Source organism: Astatotilapia calliptera, chromosome 6 (assembly GCF_964374335.1).
Source record: "Astatotilapia calliptera chromosome 6, fAstCal68.1, whole genome shotgun sequence".
Lineage (NCBI taxonomy): Eukaryota > Metazoa > Chordata > Actinopteri > Cichliformes > Cichlidae > Astatotilapia > Astatotilapia calliptera.
In genome coordinates this window covers 18,850,848-18,877,374 of record NC_137427.1, presented here as the reverse complement: position 1 = coordinate 18,877,374, position 26,527 = coordinate 18,850,848, and the positions used below count along the sequence as shown (strand labels likewise).

At 39.5% G+C, this 26,527-nt stretch overlaps 1 protein-coding gene across 5 annotated transcripts in view; it reads left to right on the top strand.

Annotated features, from left to right (window-relative positions):
* Positions 1-26,527, top strand: part of ptprdb (protein tyrosine phosphatase receptor type Db) — a 157,595-nt gene that overhangs the window by 15,472 nt on the left and 115,596 nt on the right. For all 5 annotated transcript variants that reach the window (XM_026170808.2, XM_080302896.1, XM_026170809.2 and 2 more), the window contains exon 3: positions 9,214-9,239. The gene's annotated coding sequence lies outside the window, so the exon portion shown is untranslated. The remainder of the gene's footprint in view (positions 1-9,213; positions 9,240-26,527) is intronic.

Sequence of the window (26,527 nt, the reverse complement as noted above, 5' to 3'; positions counted from 1 at the left end):
TCTGCTAAATGCTTGAGTATTGGTGTCAATCCAAGAGTGATAATCTTGACTCAAACCTCACCCTCAAATATACTGCTCAAAACATTAAGGGAACACTTACATCATACATTGGATTGTGAATGAAATATTCAACCTGAAAATCTTTACCGGCGTGCATTGTGTAACCTTTTGAGAACAAAATGATGTAAGAGTAGTCAGCGGAGTCGAGAGCAGAGTTCAAAATCCCACCAAAAATAAAGTTTCAATTGTACCCTTAATTTTTTTAGGAGCATATAAACATAAATGTTTGAGCACTTATAGGGTTCATTCACCTATTCCTCTATGCCTGAGCACGTTTAACCCAACTCACACTCCAGAAGAAACTAAGAAGTCAGTACTTGCCCAAGGATAATTCAATATGCAGACTAGAGGAGTCGGGGATTGAGCCACCGGCCTTCCAATTGGTAGACAACTCCCTCCATCTCCCAAGCCATGGCCACATGTGTGCCTCTCTCTGTGTGCTACGGCAATTTTCGTTGTTCCTGAAAGCCTCTGTTTCTAAATCAAGACTTTTATGAAGTTCTGCTGCCCTGAGCAGACCATTAACATTTCATATCACCCTGGCTCACTCCCTGTGTTTCTCCCATGGGCATGTGGCAGAAATTCCCTCTTTGTATAATCCCTACAGACTTTAAAAGCAGACCATGGTGACCACACTTTTATTATCGGACCTCAGCTGTGTTTTTTCCAGTTTTTTTTTAAAAAAAGATGACAATCAGTGTTAAGCATTGACCCCAAGCACAATCTTTTTTACACCGACTGCACTCCAGTAAATGCTCATTTTGCCAAACTGATTTGCATAATGCCTATGGAAAAAGAGGTGTGTTTTTTTTTAATCAGCGTAGAACCGTAGGAAGAATTTTTTTCTCTTAAGTTTCATCACTTTGCCAGACTTTATAGTCTTTTTTTCTCTCACTATGTCCTCACTTTCTTAACATTCACCACTCACTTGTCAGTTCTGAAGCACAGCTTGCCTTAAGTATCGGGGTTCAGCATGTAAGCTCATCTCATTATCCCCGTTTGTGTATGTGTGTATGTGTTTGTGTGTGTGTGCGCGTGCACTTCATGTATGAGTGTATAACTGACTGTGAGAGTGTGAGTGAGTGATGGGTGTGTAAGCCTCCCTCTCTTGCGCTCTGTTTGAAATAAAGCGACAGATAATCGCAGGGCTCTGGTGAAGCGAGCTCATCTGAGCGCCAATCGATACGGGTGCCATAGCTTCAAAGCAACCCTTCAAAGAGGAGAGAAATAGCCATATGCTCTTCGTGTTGCTGTGTGTGTGTGTGTGTGTGTGTGTGTGTGTGTGTGTGTGTGTGTGTGTGTGTGTGTGTGTGTGTGTGTGTGTGTGTGTGTCAGAGAGCCAGAGCAAATGTGTGGGGAGAGAGAGAGTGAGATCGGGAGTGAGAGAACAAAAGGAGGAGATGAAGTCAGGGAGTCTCCGTGTGTGCAGATGAAGCTGTTTTCATTTGGTAGCAAACATTATCATATCACAGTTGACATGCAAAGTGGTTGTGATGCAACTGATGTCACTATTTAAATTGGACAAAATCATTGTTTCGTTAGCTGGTAATCTCCTGATATTATGGCTCTGTCATCTTTTATTCAGCAAACCGGCAGCAGCTGTGGCCTTTGTTGAGGAAATGGGCTAGGAGGAGAGAGACACACTCTCTGTCTCTGTCTCACACACACACACACACACCGAGGCGAAGTTTAAAGACTGGATGTGAAGAAGTGAATAGACTATACACTGTACCGAGAGACAGTGGGAACTGAACGCTTGCAGGAAGGAAGAGTGTGAGGACGAGAGAATGACAGTGAGAAAGGGAGACGGAGGTGTGCAGAGATGTGTTCGTAAGTGAGACTAAAAGAGGGAAAGGGGGGAGAGAGAGATCCCCGAACCACGCTGTGTTTAGCAGTGCCATCTCACCTTCCAGAAAGTGAAAATGAGAATGTATTTTTGACTCGTCGGTGGAAAAAAAAAAAAAAGTCTAGAAGTTTGTGTTTGGGAGTGAGTGTTACAAAATATGTGTTTTCTGTGCACTCAGACATGTGTAATTCTATTAAGTGTGTGCGTTTGCGTGTGTGTGCAAGTTGAGAAAACAAGAGAATGTATGTGTATACAGCATGTGTGTGTGTCAGCATGTCTAATTAGCTGAAACATGCAGGTGTAAAACAGTAATTAATGGCACGACTGACTGACTTCATTATCTCCACATGAGCTTCTCATCCTGGCTCAACACACACACATGCGCGCGCGTGCACGCACAAATACAGAAACATTACAACATGCTTCTGAATGTACAGTAGTGTGAGAGAATGTGTGTTTTACTACAAAATAGCAGCGCAGTGTTGACTAGATGAAGTGGACACAATCATTGCACACGTCGCCGTTCGGACACTCAGACACTCATTTAGTTTGCAAATGGACTCATTACTAATGAATCACAAGCAGCTTTAGAGCAGGCTGAGCACACAGTAATGGTTTGGCCATCCTCCAGAATTTAGACACTACAGCGCACACATACACTCAGACACACACAAACACACACGCACGCTTGCATTGACAGAGATTGAGAGTGAGTGTCTAAAAGCGCCAATTACCTTCACATCCAATGTAAGAGAACAAGCTGGAAAGCTAATTATAAGTCCCCCACATGTAGATGGAAACCGTTCAAGCTCTCTCTAACACACACACAGACACACACACTTAGGCCCGTGATATGTGACCAGCAATAGCATTTTCTTGTTTTCGTCTGTGGTTGTTAGCTTGTTATGGGAAATATGTTTGTGACATTGGATCATTAGCATAAGTCATGATACAACCTCTGAGCCCAACTAGCTTTATTGAATCATCAATAAGACTGTATAATTTAGTGATTCCAGTTTTAGTCAGATTGATTTACACTTCAGTACCCTGCCAGGCTTGAATGGGATCAAATGAAATTAGATGCCTCAAAATGCACCATGTTGTCACTCAGTAAGTGGAATAAATATGTTTTTTATTTATCATTCAAGTACTATCAATCTTTTCTCATGGTCGTCTGCCAAGACATAAATATTGCTGATGGTCTCTCTCTCTCTTTGTGTCTCTACCCTCTCTGGTGAGTGAGTGATATGGCAGTGATTGGACAGAGTAATTGGTCCTAATGAACATGTCAACAGACTGTTTCTTTCTCTTTCCATTAAACACAACTGGATTAGATTTACTGTGCTTACTCTAACAGCTTAAAGACTCCATCAGTAGGCCACTTTCTGCACGCACACACACGCACACGCACACACACACACACGCACACAGACACACAGACACACAGAATGGCTTAGCTCAGTAGATCAATGGCCCCTTGGTCAATGTCTCCTTAGGGAGGGTTATCTATCTGCTCCTCACTAATGAAACACTCTGATCGTGAGTGTGTATGTGTGGGTTTGAATGTCTGCATGCACTCATTGGTAAGATTGATTTTAAATTATATGGATATGGAGTCATGTAGCTTAGTCTTAGGTTAATTACAGAGTGCACCATCATGTATATGTGTGTATGTTGTCAATGTTCTTATGAATATTTAATTTAATTTAAGGAAAACAACATTAGTACGCGTACCAACGTAAAATTGCCTTTGATTTGCTAACTCTGTTTCACTGGTAAGCACTCAATATAAAACCGGGTTTTGAAAACTATAATATGCAAATATAAGAACTATTTCTTACGGTTTACATTCCAGCCACACTTCTTTTTTTGTTACTCTTCACTCAGTGGCCATGTTTTAAATATGTCATGCTGCTACCTGGTTAGACTCCCTTTTGCCTTCAGAACGTCCTTAATTCTCTGTGACAGAGATTCAGCAACGTGCTGGAAACAGTTGGTCCATGCTGACATGATAGCATCACACAGTTGCTGTTGATTTGTTGGCTGCACATCCATGATACAAGTCTCCTGCTGAATTGAGATCTGGTGTCTTTGGAGGCCATTTGAGTATGGTGAACTGTGTCCTATTCAAGAAGTGTACCCCGTTTTGATCGTTACTACCAGTAGAATAATGCACATAGTCATACATGGTCAGCAACAATGGCTGTTCATTTGGTACTAAAAGGCACAACGTGTGCAAAGAAAATATCCCTGACACGGTTACACCACTGCCATAACCCTGAATCTTTGGTACAGGGCTGGATGAATGCCTGCTTTCATGTTGTTGATGCCATTTTTTGACCCTAACATCTGAATTTTGCTACAGAAATCAGTCCAGGTAACATTTTTCCAGGTTTCTACTGCCCAATTTTGGTGAATTCATGTGAATTGTAGGCTCAACTTCTTACTCTTAGCTGACAGACCCCCAGTGTGGTCTTCTGATGCTTAGGTTATCTGCTTCAACGTTTGATGCAGAGATGATCTTCTGCATACTTTTGTTGTGGTTATTTGAATTAAGGTCTTCCTATGAGCTCAAAGCAGTCTGGCCATTCTCCTCTGACCTCTGGCATCTACAAGGCATTTTCACCCAAAGAACTCCTGCCCACTGGATATTTTCTGTTTTTCCTGCAAACCCCAGAGATGTTAGTGTGGGAAAATCCCAGTAGAAAAGCAGTTTCTGAAATATTCAGATCAGCTGGTCTCACAGCAACAGCCATGCCACGTTCAAAGCACCTACTGTAATAAAGTGACTGTATATATATATATATATATATATATATATATATATATATATATATATATATATTAGGGGTGCAACGATACACAAAATTCACGGTTCGGTTCGGTTTGATACTTTGGTGTCACAGTTCGATATTTTTTCGATACAAAAAATGTTCATGCCTTTTTTAATTTGTCATTCATTAAAATTATAAATATATATTTTAACTCAAAAGTACAGTTTTTAAATTTAATGTTGCTGAAACAAAAGTAATTAAAAAAACAAATATATCTCAGGGCTCTCAAAATTTCAAAATCCCTGGTAGCCCTTCGGGCAGGGACTCTTCAGTTTTTGGTAGCCCAAAATAAATGTAAGTAGCCCGAATAAAAAAGAGAGCAATTTTTTGATTGATGTTTTGTTTCCTGTTTTGTTTCCTTTACAATATTATACATTAAAGTATAATATTGTAAAGGAAACAAAACATTAATCAAAAAATTGTTGAAAAACAAATTACAACATTGTATAAAAATTACAATCATCAACTCAAATACTTGGTTCTAATTAAACAGAAATTTCTATGAACTTGTAAGAACTGTGTAGGACATGAATCAGTCTGTGTCAGAGCCTGAATTTGAAATTTCCGCTGAAGTCACGGGTAAGAGGCAAGTGGAACCAAGATCTAGGCCATTTGCTTCTTGAAGTTTGCAAAGACTGCTAAATTTTGCCAGTGGTAGTTCACTCTTTGCAACATAGTACGCTGTTCTAAACAGATTTTTTCAGGTTTATTTTTAGTATGTTATTTGCAATTGGTGTTTGTTCTGGGAAAGATATTGCAGACTGAGCAATAATGCATTTCTTGCATTTCTCATGGGTTCTAATGGGGGCCTTTCTTAAAATGACTGGTCCCAGTAACAAAGGCGCTTGTCGACTCAGAAATCGAGAGAAAACCAACAACACACCCGGCAGAACATTATGTTATTTACACGGGTGCACATAAGTGGTCCGCATGTGCACATTCGCTGTCAAAATAAAAGACGCGCACCAGATAAGAAGTTGCAACGCGCGTTTGCGTCCATATAAAAAGCACTGTTTTTGTCCGCTAGAGTGGGCACATTCCGCACCACATCTCTGTGTGTTCATCATTTGTTTGAAGCCAGCTCACCTCCTGCAACCACTTTTCCGAGAATACGCGCTTCTTTTGTGGTTCGGACTCCTTCTGACATTTCTTTGGAGGTAGAGGAACACCAAAGTAATTGCTTAAAGAAGCTTCTTCGACATCTTTAAGAGTTTTAAACAAATGTCTGTCCTCCTCCAGAAAATCTTATGTATGCAAACACGCGTTGCAACTTCATATCTTGTGCGCGTTTTTTTTTTTTGACAGCGAATGCACACCTGCGGACCACTTATGTGCAGCCCTGGTTATATAGCTCGTCATATTGCAGCCACAGAAATTCTTTTGTCCATGAAACCATAAAGCTGCACTTTCTTTTTGCCTTATAGTCTGATTTGTCATAACTTTTCCGTTTTGTGGTAAGCTTTTCTTTGGCTGTCACTTCTTCACCCTGACCACTCTTATTTGGCTCAGCAGAACTAAAATATATATCCTACTGCTTTTACACACACACATAACGGTCAGCGATTCTCTGCGCGATCAACCTCTCATATGTTTAAGCTTGCTGCGGGAGATTTCACTTGTCATGTTTGCATAGTAAGCTAAGATTGATAAGACGATGTCAGAGGAATTGGTGCACAAATTATCATCACTCACCAATCAGTACTGTCGCTCTCTATACACATTTCGCGCGATTGCAAAGTGAAAGCAAAAAACAAGCGCAAATTCAAACGCGATTTCAATATGTCACATATTGACAGTGGCTCACTGATGCCAATGACATAATTGCCCAGCTACATTTCCGAAAGAATGCAAAAGCATTGACATATATTTTTCCTTCCTACAATAGCCCGACGGGCAGGGCAGAGATAGATTTTGGTAGCCTGACTGGAAAAATCGCTAGCTCCGGGACGTCGGGCTAGCGATTTTGCGAGCCCTGTATCTGATTGAGGAATCACTCATCTTTGGAAAAGAGAGTTTATTACAGAGAAATGGCTCTTTCCAAAATAAAAGCTATACTATACGCTTCTTCTGGGCTATATTCTCAGTAGCATATTGTAGCGGGTCAGGGCTGTTCGGGGTTCTGTTTGTACAGCTATGTTTTGTTTATGTTGCCATAGTGACGGGTGACGCCCTCTCGCTGCGACGGTGTGTCCTTCCGGGGTCAGAGGGCGCCCTGTGTGTTGTTGTTGTTGTTGTTGCTGTGCGGTTGCCGCGCTGAGCAGTTAGCTAGCGGCAGTGTTCTTCTGCAGATGTCAATAAACGGCTGTGCTCCCTGGCTAGCTCACGGGAAGCAAGACCAAACGACACCTCCGTTTCCTCGTTGTCTGAGCTCGCCACATTGGTGTCAGAAGTGGGATGATGGTGGCACCTCATGTTCTGACCCGAGTGACTTTTCCCCGCCGGTCGTGACCGGCCGGTGCGCCAAAAGAAGGCACCTGGACATTTGCAGGACTTTGTGTGGGGTAATGGGGTCGTCGGGGACGACTGACCCCTTAGGTGGGGGCTATGTAGCGGGTCAGGGCTGTTCGGGGTTCTGTTTGTACAGTTATGTTTTGTTTATGTTGCCATAGTGACGGGTGACACCTTCTCGCTGCGACGGTGTGTCCTTCCGGGGTCAGAGGGCGCTCTGTGTGTTGTTGTTACTGTACGGTTGCCGTGCTGAGCAGTTAGCTAGCGGCAGTGTTCGTCTGCAGATGTCAATAAACAGGGGGGGGGGGCTAGACGGCCAACACGTTAACGAGCTAACTGCGCTAACACACTAGTTCCCACCCATGTAATTGAGCATTGCGTGGCACATCCAACATACTGTTTTACTTTAGTCCATGACGCGCTTACCTTCAGGGTCATACGTCACATGAAAACCAAAATAATTCCAAACGCCAGATCTGAATGAGGGTGGGGGAGGTTCAATTTGCCATGTTGCAAGGAGAGCTTAACTTCTGTCTCGCTAGCTTGCCCTGCGCTCTTCCTTCTGACGATATTGTCTGTGTTGAACGCTCAGTGGATCTGCGCTCAACAGTGCAGCCTAGGCGGAGTAGTCGAACGCAGATTCACTGAGCGCTCAACACAGACAGCATCGTCAGAAGGAAAGTTGATAAAATAAATTACAAATTTTGTATTGTTCGATACATATGCGTACCGAACCGAAAGCACTGTATCGAACGGCTCAATATCGATACGAGTATCGTTGCACCCCTAATATATATGTATATATATATATATATATATATATACTCTTTTGTACAGTTGGGCTAACGATTCATTACACAACTTCTCTTCATATTAAGTGAGTAAAATGAAACCTGGGTTCTATTTTAGTAATCTATTTTAATGTTGCGAACTCAGCTAGAAGGCACAGACATGATTTTTAAAGTTTGGTCAACCTTTATAATGTCTATGTCAGCATTTCTTACTTTAGCATCTGCTTGTTACAGTTTTTTAATTAGGAAGCAGTTTTCTTGGTCAGTCTTTGTTTATTTTGTTTTTTTTTTCTTCTTTTTTTTTAGGCATGTCAGTGTGTTTTAGCAGTGTGAATGTGTGTGCTATCTCTCTCCAAAGCTTCATGAATTGCAGCCAGGAGAATGTGACAGTGTGAAGTAGAGAAAGTCAGTAGTTGGCAACGGATAAGAGAGAAGAACAATACCTAGCAAAGTAGTATTTTCTGCTTTAAACTCAGGTTTGAAGAATACATACTGTACAGAGATTTTTTTTTATTTATAATGCCTTACAATTTTTTTCTTTGTTTAAATTCTGTTTACATTTGAGCAGCCCCATCAAAACTAAACTTAAGAGCAGCTTCTTTTATTTTCTATTTTTTGAAGAAAACAACTGTCAAGTGACATTCGGAGCAGGAGAAATGGTTTCACTTTGTTTCCTCTTGTAAATCTTCTCCATATTCTTAGTCAAACCTGTCAAAGCACACCTGCTCGACATTTAAAACTTTAAATAAAATCACAGTCATTTTATCGTTTTTTTAATTTCATGTAATCTATCAGTGTAAAACACTGATTAAGTGATGTCATTAAAAATACTCAAAACTGAACTCAAGAGGTAATTGTGCTTTTGATAACTACGTCCAAATCAATTTTACTGGACTTCTTGAAAATTGTTGAAATGACTCTTTACATCCTCACAAAGAATTATTTTTCAAAATGCATGCAGGCCAGTCAACTATAAATGCTCAGTACTGTATGTGTTGCCGAAGGCAAGGGAATGAAATTGCAGAGAAATGCACAACAGCACTGCTTGTGAAATTAAATCACTCCTTCAAAAAATGTCTCTAGTTTTATCTCAGATATTTTCCTGTAAAGTGGAAAGTTGTTGCACCCTATGGTAATCTAATTTCAGTCTCTCTTTTTTTCCCCCTCTCGTCTCCCCTCTTGTCCCTCCCTCTCTCCTTCTGCCTCTCCCCTGTTTTGCTCCTTTTCTTTGCAGTTTGAAGTGCTGAAGTGCTTCTTAAGGTAAGAGTGTCTCATTTCATGTTTTCCTTTTCTTGTTCAGTACTTTTCTTCGTCTGATTTTCTACCCATAAAACACAGCATGCCATCAGCACTTGGCACAGTGTGTGTTTCACGGAACAGTCTGCGTCCTCAAAATTTATTTGGCTCAGTATTCTGCTCACTGAAACACAATGAAATTGTGTTAAGATAACAAAGAGACACTCTGGGTAGCACTCCCACTGCACTCAGCTGGTATAGCCATGGTCTGAAATGTACAGAGCAGAATCAGCAGCCAGTATTACACTTTCCATTGGGATTTTATAGCACGTGTGATATATTTTCATCCTTGTATTAGGCAATAAATATTTTTAAATCAACATATAAGGAGAAGCTGTTTGGCAATTCCGTACACAAACTATAATAAAACACAGTAAGTCCTCTTCTGTGGCATCTTACGACTGAATCTGAACCCGTCTGCAAATCAACAAGAGCAAAAAAAATAAAAATACCTTACAGTTTTTAAAAAGCAATGCCAATATTGTTGTTTATTTGTAGACTACAGGTTTCAGCTTTAGTAAATCTCAAACGTATTACTTTCAGGCTGCAATGTTCTGTAATAATATCAGCAGACTCACAATACTTTCAAAAGAAAATTAAATGTGCTTCAATGCCATACAGCTGGGTTTGACCTTGTGTTTGGGCATAAAAGATGTCTCTGTAATATCTGCAATGTCACTGTTATGTGGAGTTCTGGTAAGAGGACACCAAGCACAGGCACTCAGGCAGCATGAATAGGAAAAGTAACTTTAATAAACTAACTAGCAAAAGCAACAAAAGCTGTAAAGTCCAGACAACGCTGATAAAAAAGGCAAATGGCAAAGTAATCAGAAGAGTAGAGATGCAACGCTCAACTGGGATGCAACTGGAATCAGACAGTTTCCAGTGTTCTTGGCCTGGAAGGTCACATTACATTACCTTTTCATGTATGCACAACACGGGAACAGCAGCGCCACAGCTACATGCTAACATGTTGTTAGAGTAGAAGCCCCTCACTTTGAGTGGAGACCAGTGTTGGTCAAGTTACTTGAAAAAAGTAATCAGTAACTAATTACTGATTACTTCCCCCCAAAAGTAATCCCGTTACTTTACTGATTACTTATTTTCAAAAGTAATTAATTACTTAGTTACTTAGTTACTTTTTAAAAACACGATTTACAACCTGAATAGGTGATAAAGCGATAGATCTTTCTACTTTTACTGCATAATCCATCATACAAAATGTAATCAAATGGAAAAGTCTCTTTTTTTAAACTTGTTTTATCAGTTTTAATCTTTTAACTTTATGCATCAAGCAAAAATTTAATTATATGCAACATTCTCTGACTTGAATAAATTAGTTTAACATTTAAAGCTATTTTCTGCACATTCCAGCACATAAAATAAAATATCTTTGTGTTTACACTCACTCTTTCAAATAGATGCAAGTAAAACACAGCTGAAAATAAATAAAGTCAAACACTCAGCGGTGCTGTTGCTCTATTTTCACCTGTAAAGCAGGACTGCGGTAGGCGGAGGTTTACCCTGGTGCAGGTGTGCCGCGGTCAGTTGAAGAATCCGCAACTTTCTCTGTGAGTTTCCCATTACGTCATGGCGCACTCGGTGCTTGCTTGGAAGTTTAGGGTTTTTTTTCGCTGTAAAAAGAAGTTTTCTTCCCACGCACAATGGACGCTAATGTTTTTGTCACTTTTTATGGAATCAAACTCAAAGTAAGGTCAGTACTTCCACGCTTTAAACGCTGCACGCTCATACTCTCTCCCACAATCGATATGTGATCCATTGTTGATCTGCAGACAGCTGTTGTCACTAACGGCGCACTCGCTTACGTCACTGTCGTGAGACATTCTCGCAAAAAATCACGGTTTTAGTAACGCAGTAACGCAGCGTTCCTACGGGAAAGTAACGGTAATCTAATTACCGTTTTTGCAATAGTAATCCCTTACTTTACTCGTTACTTGAAAAAAGTAATCAGATTACAGTAACGCGTTACTGCCCATCTCTGGTGGAGACAGTATGGAATGTTTGCCAAATAAACCATTGGGGGACTACCATGAAAATGTTTGTAATAACAAACTTAATAAGACACTGAAATGACTATCATCCAGCTGAATATGTATATTTTAAAGATGCTAACAAAGGCAAAGTTGCTAAAGCTAAAGCTACCCAGAGCTCAGCCAGCAGCCTCAGTCTGAACAGTGAAAGGATGAAAGCAGAGATGATGGAACAGGTGAAAAAGACAAAATGGTTAATATTCTGTTATCTTTTGAACCTATAAGATAAGATAAGATAAGATAAGATAAGATAAGATAACCTTTATTAGTCCCACACGTGGGAAATTTGTTTTGTCACAGCAGGAAGTGGACAGTGCAAAAGTTATGAGGCAAAAATTAGAATACAATAAGAATAAATACAGTACACAACTGTACAGAATAGAATAAAATAAAATACTATATACAGTAGATAAAATAAAATAAATATACAATAAGATAAAAATAGAATACAAATACAAATACTATATACAACTGAGTAAAAATACAACGATGACAGAAAGGATTATTGCACTTATTATTGCACTATAACCATACTCATAACTCTAACTCATAACCATACCGAAAAATGATGCAAGTAAATGATGCTCCTGTTTGGTAGGATAAAATACAGGTAAAGATGATTGTACAACAACTCCAATATTTCTACCCCTGTTCTAAGAGCAGAAAACTTATTTTTCAGCTGTTTAAGTGAGAGAAGATCTAATGACTCACTAAAGTTCAGGGTAAAAGTTTAGTTATTTCTCCTTTTTTCACTCTGTTGAACAACATGGTAAAAATAGGTAATAATAGGTTAACTAAAATAAAGTCACGATGCATCAGTGCAGAGTTCTGTACAGAGTGCACATGTACATTCATATTCAGCTAAAGTAAGCAGCGTGTGTTGGGTAAACTACAGTTCACAGGTATTCTTTCTCTGTGATAAAGCAGAAATCATTTTTGGAAAGTTATTCATAGTTACAGAAAATGGACAAAGCAGCGTTTTACCAAAAAAAAAAACATTATTTGAAAGATGTTGAAAGAATTTTTAGATTTAACAGTGAAAGGAGCAAAAGGTTGTTAAAGGTTTAATCTTTGATTTTGAATGCTTAACACTGGAACGTGTCAGTAACAGTGGAATAAAATACTAATAATCATGGCAGGCTATGTCACATCTACTTCAGAAGGACAAGCTGAGAGGGATGCCGGTCCAACAAAGAATTTAAGAAGGTTTTTTTACCAAAGGTGCAATGTTAACCTTTGGTACAAACCTCAGTTATTTGTGTGTGTGTGTGTGTGTGTGTGTGTGTGTGTGTGTGTGTGTGTGTGTGTGTGTGTGTGTGTGTGTGTGTGTGCGTGCTTGCGTTTTATTGTTACCCGAGGTAGTGTGAAAAAGCATGTGTGTGTGTGTGCATGTGCGCTTGGGAGGGCATATGCCTACATCTTAGTCTCTGTGTCTTCCTTGTGTTTGTGTCTGGTTCAGTGTTTTGAGTGGGCTCTGCTGGGACTTTGTGTGGAGCCTCATTAGTGGCTAAGGTTTGGCTGGCGTGCTGCTACTGAAGATACTCGGGGCACAAAGTCATATGTTACTCTACTGCTGGCCCATCTGCCACATTGGCCCTCACTTGATACTCTTGAGGTTTGTTTAATTTTTTTGTGCACGTAAATCTTTGTAAGCAAAAATTCACCAGGCACTGTACTTAAGTACAGTTATGAGGTATTGGTGCTTTACATGTATTTTAAAAAAAATACAGTCCAAAAGGAAAAAGTGCTCCTTACGCAATATTAAATGTAAAAAATGTAATAAAATATGATTATTATGGAACAAATGTTTTGAACATTTGATACTGGGTTTCCTAAAACAAAACTGGAACAACAATGTACCCCTCTGCTATGTCAGCCCTTCTAGTTTAAAAAGTAAGATAATAAAAATCTGTGTTAATAATTCATTGTCCTGCTAGGAAGCATATTATAACACTGCTGTATTTCTTAAATCAGTGTTTGTTTTCGGTATTTTCAGTGACCTAGCACCTTTAAAATTAAACTATTAACTATTATATGCCATACATGCACTGAAGTGTAAATAATTATGATAGGATTACTTTGATGATAGACTAATAGACATCATGCAAATGATTTTTTCTTTTAAGTGTAGACATAATTATATAGATATTTGTTTGCATTTTTCATAAAGGTGTTTTTTTTACAGTATTTCTATTTAACATTGCTTTTATGTTCAAAATCAACGGCTTTGGGTCAGCTGAATACCCTGTCCTCCCTAATCAATAGGAAAGGTATTGCACTATATTCATAAGGATGACCCACAGCAAAATCGGGCCTAGTAAGCATCAACCATTTACCAAGACAAGAGAAAAGGAGGAGCTTAGCTAGACCATCAACATCAAGCTAAAGGAGAGAGTAGACTAAAGTTAGTGACATTCAATAATGGCATGTTGAGTGAAAAGAGAAGTGCTCAGTGTATCATGGGAAGTCCCCCCCCCCAGCCTGAGCCCACAGCAGCATAACTAAGGTTTATGCTAAGGTCATCTGATCCAAAAAGGAACATTTTTACCTATTCTTAAAAACAAAGGGTATTTGTGTCCTGAACCCAAAATGGGAGCTGGTTTCACAGGTGAGGAGCCTCTCATTCTACATGAGGAAACTCTAGGAACCATGAGTAAGCTTGCAGTTTGAAAATGACATGGTCTGCAGGGAACCTATGAAAATAAGTTAATATGAGTCAAATATAATCTCTCTTTCTGGATAGTACACTCGCTGCAGTATTTTGGATTAACTCAAGTTTTTTTCATCTTAGAAAAACCTCATAATAAGGAATTACAATAGTCCAGCCTAGAAGTAACAAATCCATGGAATAGTTTTCAGTATTATGCTGAAACAGGATTTTGACTTTTCTGTGAAATAGAGAAGGTTTGGTCTTTGGTCACTAGCAAATTACAGTAGTTACATAATTTGTGGAAGATGGTGACTTGTCTCCAAGCACTCACCAGCTAGAATCATTGTTAATGATGTAAATTGTGTTGTTTAAAATATATTTAAAGGGTTAAATGATCTGTAATACTAATGGAAAACCATTATTTAGTTTTTCTCAGTTGATCAGAACTGATACTGAATGGAAACAATTTGTCTATTGAGACAAAAGGTTACACTGCACGATAAGGGAAGTTGAATCATAATGAATTTATCCATGACTTCATGCATTAAAAAAATAATTAAAGGTGAAGTAGACAACATGTTTTGCCTCATTGGCTATAAAAAATATCTATGTTAACCTTTCAGTATATTAGAATTTAAGTGGTCCTCGAGAGAATGAGACTCCTGGCAGTTAATGAGGTTTTCATGAAATAATGAATGGCTTTTCATACATTAAGGCATTTTTGAATTTGTGATCGTTCATGTACCTACACACAACACCTGTTAAATATTCTATTTACAGCTTTTGTTTTTTTTTAAGGAAAAAAAATCTCTGAGGGCTACAATCAATTTGATCCAAATGAGTCTTTGCCTTTGTGTTAAATGATACAACCAATAAAAAAATTAATTTACAGTGACGTTGGGTAGGCGATCCAGATACTGTATTTGAGCCAAATCAATGATTTTGGAAGGTCACAGTCCTGGGTCAAAACCAGTGCTTAGACCTTAACCTCTAAGTTTTATGTGTCATGCCTAACCAACGCTTTTGAAGTGTGTTTTTGTCTCTTTCCTCCTTCCTCATTTATTTTCTCCATATTTCTCGATTTGTATCTCTGCTGTCATATCAAGTTTTCGCCTGTTTTTTTTTTCTCTGTCATCAGTAATTCATCGCTTCATAATCTCATTTGTGTTTTTATTCTTCAGACAGAAACTTGTACCCAGCAATATTCAACTGTAAAATCATCATATTAATGTAGAATTTATGGAGGCATAATGTTTTTTCTAGCACACTGAAATCATTTACAATTAGCATTAAATATAAAATAGACTACATCTAAGAACCTGACAGTTATGCGTATATACAGTTCTGGGTATACTGGGCAATCCAGATGCATCTCTGGATTGCCCAGTATACCCAGAATCAATAAAATCTATCCATTAATTTCCACCTGCATTTAGTTGCATAGAGTTGTAGCTAAACATTGGCAGAGACAGTGTACAATCAATATTTTGTTTCAAAATTATCTGTCTTTCAGGAGCACAATCATGTTGGTATATTGATTAAATTTAATTCAAATTCAAATTCAAATTCAAATTTTATTTGTCACGTACACAGTCATACACAGTACGATATGTAGTGAAATGCTTGGACAACTGCTCGTGACCTAAAGAAAACAAAAAATGGAAAGGCTATGAATAAGATAGGAAATAAATATGAAAAATTAAAAAGGGTAAATTTAACTAGGAAGGAATAAAATATAAATTAAGGTTAAAAATGAAATAACTGTACAACACAAATTAGAATGAAGGGTAAATTTAACTGGGAAGAATAAGATAAAATATATAAATTAAAGTTGAAAATAAAATAACTGTACAAAAAAATACACAATACACAATATAGAACTATATAAGAATGTATGAAGAAATCTAAATATAAATAAATATATACACAATAACAGCAGCTGTACAAGTATTAACTGGAAATGAAGAATATAGTGACCAGTGTTGTGCAAAAACAATGTCCAGAAAGTCCAGTGTGTGTGTAAGAACCATATGTGTGGGTCAGTACTGTGTGGTGGTGTGATTGAGAGACCGTATCGCCTGCGGGAAGAAGCTCCTCCTCAGTCTCTCTGTGTTGGTCTTCAGGGAGCGGAATCGCTTTCCTGACCTCAACAGAGAGAACAGTCTGTTGTTGGGATGGCTGAGGTCCTTCACGATCTTCCTGGCCTTGGTCCAGCACCGCCTGCTGTAGATTGAGTGCAGGTCAGGGAGCTCGGAGCGGATGGTACGCTCAGCTGACCGCACAACCCTCTGTAGAGCTCGTCTGTCCTGCATGGTGCTGTTCCCGAACCAGGTTAAGATGTTTCCCGCCAGGATGCTCTCTATGGTGCACGAGTAAAAGTTCCTGAGCACCTTGGAGGGCAGTTGGAAGTCTCTCAAGCGTCTGAGCGTCTAAATTAATTCACGCACAGGTTGTTAATATTATGCATGTGTTTGAGAACATACACAATATGGACAAATGTACAGCGCCACCTAAACATTACACCTGCAGGAGCTGTGCTGCCATGGAAACCCGTGCCATCAAGCTCCTGGTTCACAGTTTTATGAGTTTTATGCTGATGTTAATGCTAGAGGGGGTTAAAAACTCGGCAGAGCATTAGGAGCTCTGTAGAGCATTGGAGACTCTCCAGAGTCTCCACAATGTACTTTAATTCTGAAACTCTGCAACCTTACGTGGTTTGCCACTTTCCGACTTTGATTTGTGTCAGTTGTATGTAGTTTTCTGAGCACCAATCTATAAAACCCATGTTATATTTCACTGTCACTTATACTGTGACTTAAAGCTCTGGAAGTTTAAGTCAGATTCAGGGAAGCAAAGAGATCCACTTCCCAGCTAGACTAGCAAACCAGAAATATCAGAGAGGGCAAAATGCAAGCTAGCATTTTAACTTAAACCCACTGCTGTCTGCTGCCATTAAATCTGCTAAGGGAGGAAGAGTAGTGACCCTGTTATTTCCAAAAATCCCTCGTATTTAGTTTTCTTGTGTTGTGACCAGGAGGACTGTTCAACTCCCCTAACAGAAGTCGAAGGAGCTTGGAAAGAAAGCAACTGGTTTCTTGAAGATGTTTGACCTCTCATCCGAGAGGTCTTCACGAAACTCAAAGAAGTCTAGTCGCTTTCTTTCCAAGCTGCTTAGAATACCATGACCTGAATGACTGAGAACCTACACAGACATATTCCCCTAACTAAAGTTGTACGCACTGATAAAAATAATTATTTTCTACAGAAAAAAGTAATTTTGAAACTAATCAAAACATTTCTATATTAACTTTGACCACAGCAATTTAAATCTAAGCACATGATTGCGTTATGTTGTGAAACTGCTGCCAGTAAATCTAGTAGTTTTCATCCCTCCAAGCAGCAGGTAAGAGGGAAAAAAAGAAAGAAAAGCCAAATCATAAATTTGGATGTCAACAGATAATACAGAAATTTGAATAATTCTATTTGATTTTAAAGTAAAAGGTTTCTCCAGTGGGTCTGGCCATGAATTTGAAGTGACAGGTAAGTAAGCGCACATAAAGATAAGCACAGATAGACATGAGCAGACAGAATGGCCTCTGCATGAACCAGTCCAATTTACAATTTCACTCTGAATGTACAACAGCTCTAAACAAGTGAAGTTGTGTAATATGTTGTTTTCGTGATAAGATTCATTTACAGCCCTAGCTTTAATAGCAGCGCTCAGCAGGAGAAAGGTTAATTATCACATCCTGCTACAGACAGGACACCTCCTCCTGTCAAGCACACACACATAACACTCTGAACCACACAAACAAGCGAGCCATCAAACAAAACTCTCTCTCAGTGTGTAACTGCCATATAAAGATGTAATCCAGCATCTGTTTGTCCTCATTTCCTTCATCATTTAGTCGAGGCCCTTTTTTTTTGTATTTTTCTTTATTTTTCATCCTTTCTTCTAATCCCACCTCACGGACTCTATGCGTGGTGATATGCCTGGACTGATGGCACAAATTTCATTCATGTTGTTCATAAGGAAGAAACGGAGAAAAGTCCTCTTAGATCACGCTCCTTCGCTTTGATACAATGTGTGACTTGGGTAGGTTTCTCAGATCAAAAATGAAATTACAGATGGGTAGACAGAGGTGTTCAGTGGGTGTGAAGCAGTGAACCATAAAAAATGATTGCTGCTGTGTTGTCTGGAAGAAGCCAAACAATTTAGAATGAAAAGAAAAATCTGAAAGTGACAGCTGAAAAGAAACCACCGAGAAGTAGTAAATCTTTTTTCTTCTAAAAATGGACAACAATCAGTTCGGTTTAAATTTGCGAACCTATTTACAACATATCTGCATTCCTCATGACATCTACTCATTCTTCAAACCATTTTCTGTTTTTACTCAAACATTTTCGCCCCTTATATTCTCTCTCCATGCTTTTCCTGTCTTTTATCGTCCTATTTGTGCACACATGCACCACGTCCTCGCCCCTCTCTCCATCCTCATTTCATTCCTGGTCTAGACATCTTCAGCAGCAGGTGTTAGGGCTGGGAGGAAAAAAATGGGGTGAGAAAAGAGGGGGGCAGGGAAGAAAGGAGGCTAGGAGAAAGCAGGAGAGGAGTCAAGGGAATAGGGAAGAGTGATCGAGAGCAGAAAGGTAAGTAGATCAGCCACAGAGGTATATGATGGAAAGGAAAGGAATGGGTTAAGATAGGATTGGAGCAGGGAGGCAAGAGTGGAGGTGTAAAGGGAAAGAAGAGCTTTGACTAAATCAGGTAGGTGCCATGCTGAAGAAAGAGGTGCGGAAGAGGCTATTTTAATTCAGGGTAGAAATCAGGTGCTTGAGGTGGGATGCCAAAGAAAAGAGGTAGGAGGGGAGATGTGGAGCAAAAGAGTAAATGAGGTAAAGAGAAAATAAGAGCGGAGGAAGGGAGAATAGTAGAAAGAAAGCAGAATGTGAAGGCAAAAAAGTCCCAGGAAAACATTAGGGCAATGTTGAAAAGAGGAGGGAGCATGGATGGATGGATGGATGATGTGTAGGAGAGAGGATAGGAACACTGTTGTGCTTTTACGGGAGGACACCGGCTGCTAGGAAGTGAGGTGGGTAATAAGGCCATAGCTCATTCCTGTGGAGGTGTCTGCGAGTGTGAATGTCTCCAACAGTCTATGTGTGCTGAAGTTATGTGTCTGTGTGCTTATGTTGCGAAGAAGGAGCAGGCTCGATCCTATTAGTGACTACTTCTCACCAGATGACTTATATTCACCTCGTTTTTCACCAACTGGTTGACAGCAGATGCTTGAGAAGAGGAAAAAAAAAAACACATGTAAGCACATACACACAAGCAGAATTGTGCAGCTACAGGAGCAGTGACACGTGAAATCTGCTCCTCCTTGCTGATGCGAAGGCCATCAGTGCAGAGAAAAAACAGCTTATGCCGGTGGGCGGGGTGGGGGTGGGGGGATAAAAAGAATTATCTTAGATAACAGAAACAACTGCAATAACAATAATAATAATACATTTTATTTGTAGGCGTCTTTCAAGACCTGCAAGGTAACACTGCAAGCTAACAAATTTAGCCTGCACTACGCTGGACTGCAGTACCTAGTACTGCCGTAAAATAGACAATTTAAACAATACAACATGATTGACAGTTCTGTGCATGAAAATACCAGAGAACTCCAGGAACATGACATGATCAAATCCAATGTTTAATTTAAAAAGTTTAAAAAATGTCAATAAGGGAGACGCAAATGGCAATTAAGAAATATTTTATTATTTGTATTTATATAGTGCTTTTCTAGTCGATTTGATCCCTCAAAGTGATTTAGACTGTAAGTTGCATTTAATCATACATTCATACTGTGCTTCTCTGGAAGCCAGAGAAATCTAGGTGACCCATCTGGGCACGGGTCCACATAGAAACGTCCCAGCCACCCAGGAGATTCAAATCTGTAACCTTCTTCCTGTGAGGTGACAATACTAACTATTGCATAATCATTCCACTCAAGGGTGGGTGACGTTAGCAGGGTAAATGAACGTATGAGTGGAGAAGTGTTAAATGCAGTGTCGTGTAATGCAATAAATTGAAAACTGAAGCAGCAAATGCAGTCTAATTGGGTGCCTCATAAAGGAGAGGTGCACAGCAGCCGAGCTCCCAGGACTTTTTTAGAGCAGTGACACATTGGGCCCAGGTATTGCCAGTGTTGCTGTTTGGGAAAAAGCCACACCTCCTCTGCAGTGTCTACAACGCCAGCTGCCAGACATGTCACTTGCTGAGCAGTTCTTAAACTTGCGTTCTCTCGTGTCCTTTCTTTCTCTTATCTTGCTCCAAATCTGAGAGTGGAATTAACACACCTTAACATTGTCTTTCTTCCTGTAACATACAGTTTAAGCTACCAGACAGAATTACTATCAAGCTGCATAGAAACAGTTTGGTGCTACTTGGTGAGTTGTGTGAAAGGTTGCATTTGAAAAAAAAACCTTCTACTTAAAAAATAAATACATTTTTTTAAAATGGTTTTGTTCTCACAATTGTTTAGGCTCACTGTAGTGGTAACTAGCTCCTAAAGCACAACTTTATTGACATGAACCATCATCATCCATCATTATAGTTACATCATGGACGAGTGACAGGGATGAGAAAGTTCGTTGTTTTTTTTTAAAAAACAACAAAAAAAACAACAACAACAACTGTGCAGAGTGGCATTACTTATGATTATTTATGATTTGTAGATTTTGGATTACTCTGCCTAGTGTAATACAAAACTTAATTAGGTTGCTCATTGACTGAAGGGGTTTCGTATGATGTTCTGTGCTTTTTGTTTTGCTTTTTGAGTTCTTGTTTTTGTTTTTTGGGTTTTTTTTTTTTTGTCCTAATTCTTTCTGTAATTACCAATGTTATTATGTTATTATTATTGTTATTTTCATTATGTTATTACTTTTTGTGTTTGGTTTTCGGATGTCTGAGGTTATCCTTGAATGGCATGGATACAACAGTGTGCACCTAGGAGTGCTCCTGTGGTCACAATGGCCTGCCATGTTGTGGTTAGTTGTAGATGTTTGTGAGCTTTTTGTTTGTTTCTTTTTTTTGTTTGTTTGTTTTTCAATTTAAAAATGAAAATAAATCTTATGAAGAAAAAAAACACTAACCATTTCAGAAACATGAAAATGATTTAGGTAGTTATCAGTAATTTGGTACTAAACCTTACTGTATGTATAACATGTTTCCGTGATGACTAAACCTCAGTCACTCCTACTTACAGCATTAATGCACTGTGCAATACACTGTGGGCTGTAATCGAAAGTGTGACAAAAATATAGTATGCTCCTGGATAAGACAAATGAGTACAAGTGCTGAAGAAGTTATCATAAGAAAATAGGTACTAGCAAACCGTGGCTTAATTATTGAATTTTAAAATACAGTACCTTCAGTACTCATAACTGAAAAAGTAGTCGTATTACTGAACTTCATTGCTAAAAATACTTATAGGAGAAAAGGTAAACTATGTGAATCGAGCTGTGTTTTCCCTTTGGTTTGTTTATGTTTTAAATATGTGATTTTCTTTCCCTGTTCATTTCCCCCTGTTTGTATGTGTATGTTTTTTTTAAAAAGGGGCAGTTTTAAAGTGTTTATGAATCATTTCTTATCTGAGAAGGTGGGGAAATTATAAAACTAGTTAAAAACACCGTCCTCTTCATGCTATCCAAGCCCCTTGGTAGAGCACAGTCTAGCTCAAGCATGGAAATAGAGCATCTCTTATTGAACTAACAACCGTGTTCACTTACACTGGGTGTCTGAGTACTGTATAATCAGTTGCCCACGGGAATTTTGTAATTGCAAGATATTTAACAAAATCCCCATCTATCTTGCAATGGTTTGCAATTTGGACTAGTCCTCACACTTTTACTTCATAAACCCTCCAAAATCTGTTTCTTATTTCTAAAAGTTTTGCAGAAACCCATAAGGAAAAATCAATTCATTCATCCATACATAAAAAACACACATTTTCAATCCCATCTTGTCCTTTAAAGTGAAAGTTCATTTGTGTTATTGTAACTTACCATTTTCACTGTGACATTTTCTCCCAAGAAGGAGGACTGACCCCATCAGACTCCTCACCTGCCATAGTCCGAGCAAGCCCAAGAACTAATGGTTTAGAGGGAGGCTATACGAATCTCACCCAATAATTTTAATTAAATTTATGCATATTCTTCCCTCTGAAGAATTTGGGGCATCTGTATTAGCGAGAGAAGGAAGAAAAAGAGAGAGGAAGAGAAAATGGGTCATCTAAACAGAGGGACTGAGAGGCTTCATTAGGATACCCGCTGCAGTCATTCTGTGGTCATTCTAATTCTGCCTCAGCATTCCCATTCAGCGCTCGTGGGAATCCAATATCTGCCTAACATTTGTGACCTCGTCAAAACAAAGAAATAACCAGGAGTCAGGTCACGCCGGTCTCACCCACCACCACAGTTGTGACATCCTGCCACCGCTTTCTATTTATTCTGCCTAAATTAGCACTTCATCTCGCTCGCCTTGGAAAGAAAAATGTCAGGTTGTTTCTAATCCAAAACTTTGCAGGTTCTCGGTGAAATGAAAAAAAATGCAGCCTTTGTCTTTGTCAGTGAAAGAATTAGGATGTTAGCGCTGAGACAATTTGATGTTAACTGTGCAGGGGAATTAGATGTACCATGTAATTTTGCCTTTCAAATATGATAGCTGAGCAGATGGAATAGGGCAAAGCTCTGTCAAAGTTTCTGCACTTCAGAAGTTCCTCCTCCCTCTCACATACCATTTGCACTTTCTCATTAGCTATAATTCTCCGTATCACCCTCTCTCTTCTTCACCCGATAGACGCTTGTAGACGCTTCCTTTCACTTGTTTCACTCCCTCAGTCAGCGCTCTCTTGGCCCCGAGCGCAGTAGACTCTAATATGTCTTTAAAAGTAGGACACCACTGAGTAATTTGTTGCACCTAGCAAATGATAATTCACAATTGTCACCATATATCCATGACTACAGGGCCACCCCAAGCACACAATAGCCTCTGCTTCTCAGGAGAACAGCCATTGTGCTTTTTTTTTCCGTCATTGTATTACTGAATTGAATTTGAAAATATAGGATTATTTCACAAAGGCATGACACCATTTCACAGCAGGGATGTTTGTACCCTTTGTGTAAGCTGCGTCATTTCACTGACATTACATGGAATTTGCTGTGTTCTCGATTGCTTACAGCCACCTTCTGTTGTAGCTGCTCTTCCTGGCAGTAAGCGTGAAAATATATCTGCCTTAATTTTAAGCTTTTATGCTTTAATGTTGAAGGCTTAGTGAAAGCAGTTTCACAAGGTTTGGCCTCTCAAGAGACTGAATGCCAACATTAGTATTAGTATCAGCAATATGTAAGCAATAATGTTACTTATATTATTTAACTGTCAGTTTTATGGTTCCGGTGGTTCTTTGTTAGTGTACAGTTTAAAGGGGGTGAAAAAGACATTTACAAGTCAAATACAGATGCAGGTCAATAGCATTTGTGGTCGCCTTGACCCATAGTAGCAGTTGTAAAAGTAAAAGCTTTTCAGTCTGCCGTCTTAGTCTTATGGAAATCTATAAATGGAGTGTTCCTACTGTTACAGCTTCTGAAACACAGGATTGCACTTAAGCTCACATTCATACATTTAGATTTAAATACGTTTTTTCCAAGATGCAGCACAACAGGCTGTCAACATAAGGCTGGCATGTTCTCGCCCAACAAAAGTTGACACTGTCAATCCATTATTACCCAAAGAAAGCCATGTATTGCACATTTCCTACAGGTAATACAGTCTGTTATATAATATTTATTACTCCCCATATAAAGTATATATATATATATATGGTACTATGCTACTCGTTACATTATTTCTGCTTATTCCGTCATATGACCCACATTAAACTCATGGACTGACCCACAACCACCTACACACACACAATGGACAACTGTACCCTCAAACACACAATAATAACATGGACTGAACCACCACTCACAACCACTTACACTTTATATAGCCTCTGTAGAAACTATCCACATATCTCACTTATCTTGCACTACTGTATAGTTCTGTGTAAATAATCATTCTGTACATACAATAATTTTTAATCCAACAACTGTTTATAACCTGCATAGTTCACATTTCTGTATAACTGTATATCTCAGATTTCTGTATAGTTTTTTTTATTTCATATTCTGTATAGTTTTTCATATTTATATCCTGTACATAGCTTGTACTCACTACAGCCTGTGCATACTTATAGTTATAGAATATTCATAACATACTTCATACCGTGTACATTATAACATACCATAATAGACCCATTTCTGTAATATACTTACATATCTATATTATTGCTAATGTATATTGTAATATATCTATATCGTGGCTAAAGCACTTCTGGATGGATGCAAACTGCATTTCGTTGCCCTGTACCTGTGACATGTGCAATGACAAAAAAGTTGAATTCTAATTCTATTCTATTCTATATGAAATGAAATGCATTTACTGTAGTACAGTAACTGGAAAGTGTGTGATTATAGTAACACGCCATCACACCCAGCACTATTTATGATGTGCTTTGTTCCGTACCAGCTCTTTTCCCTAAATGGACATATCTTCATCTTTAATGGCTAAACACTCCACTGTGTTCAAGCTATTCTTGATCCCTTGTCTATACTGCTTTCTAGGAAGACCACATAATGTGGTGTGTTAAACAATCAAAGGCCTGTACTGTGAAGTAAGATTTTATCTCTTTGTGTGTGAGATAAAATTGTGTGTGATTGTGTGTACAGTGTCCATGTATGTCTATCCCTACGTTGGGTGAGTGCTGAGTATTTGTATATGTGTGCATGAGGGTGGGAATGCATGTTTGTGTCTGTGTCTATATGGTAAATAGCCTGCATTTGTATAGTGCTTTTCTAGTCCTTAAGGACCCCAAAGCGCTTTACACTACATTCAGACATTCACCCATTCACACACTGGCGATAGCAAGCTACATTGTAGCCACAGCTGCCCTGGGGCGCACTGACAGAGGCGAGGCTGCCGGACACTGGCGCCACCGGGCCCTCTGACCACCACCAGTAGGCAAACATGGGGTTAGTATCTTGCCCAAGGATATTTGGCATGCAGCCAGGAGGCAGCCTGGGATCGAACCACCGACCTTCAGATTAGTGACAGGTCGGGTCTTACCTCTCTGGGAACTCCCAGGCCCTCCAAAGGCCTATCTCCCCTCACCACACTCCCTGCTGGTAACTGATGCCCTCAGGGGTCGGTGCGTTGGTGGTTCTTGGTGTCCAGTGCTGGGCGCTCAGGTATGTACCAGCTCACTCCCGGTGACTACTTGGCGGGGCCTGGTGCCTGGTGCCTGTTGCTCGGTTAGGCCTCTTCCGGGGCAAAGGGGGCCCTCGGGCCTCTGGCCTCTGGCCTCTGGGCCTGTGGCTTAGTTCACTCTGGCACAGCTGGCTGCCGGCAGAGCCAGCGGGCACACCACTGCAGCCCCCTTTGGCTTCTGCTCAGTGGCTACTGGGTGACCCCTCATCTGGGGCTCTCCTCAGCTCTTCCCAGAAGGGTGGCACGGATGCCCCTCCGGTGGTCCTCCTTGGGCTCTCGCACTCTGGGGCCTCTGGATGTCTGGAGCCTGGATCTCCTCCATGCCTGCTTCATGCCCTGGAGGACAGAGCCATGGCTCTCTACATCCTCTAGCAGACCATTACATGGGGAAACCTTTTGAATACAAGCGCGCTGATCCACACAGGTGTGCACACGGGTGTTCACTGTTCATAGACACAAACCTTTATTGGCTGCTATATCCAAGCACATTGTGCGCTGTCGGTCCTGCTTGCTACACAACAACATTCAATATTTAGTATTTACTGCTGTTTACACTTAGCTAGATTAACGTGATGGTGCTGTGTTTAGTATGTTGCTCTGTTTTTTTTTTTTGGCTTGTTTTCTCTTCTTTTTCTCTCAACAGGTGATCCAGGAGATTTCTTTTTCTCTTCTTTCTCGTTTTAAGTGCCCTTTCTCACTGTCCCTCTTCCCTTCTGTTTTTCTTTTCCTTCATCTTTCTTTCTCCCTTTCCTATCCCTGAGTCATGTCTGTCCCGTCTGTAACAACTGAAAATAAAATAAAATAAATAATAACAACAAATGTCGATCAAATGGACCAATACGCCAAGGCCGTGATGATCCATTTGGCAAAGTAAATCCATTGGGTATCCTTGCTGGTCTTTAGACAACAATTCTGACGTCTAAAGAACCACATGGGACAGGCAAAAAAAAAAAAAAAGATTTTATCTCTCTTTCGCGTCTTTTTTAAGATCACCAGGTTTCAACTTGCTTGCATCACCCTGGTTACTGCTCTGAAGCACATTAGAGATCAACATGTGTGAAATTAACACCTATTTGCCAGTCAGTTCAATCAAAATATGATCAAAATTCATGAAAGATTGAACTTTTGCTGGTGGATAGTAGGACTGTCTAAAGTTTTTGTGTTTCCATGATGAGCTTCAGTAATAAATACAGAT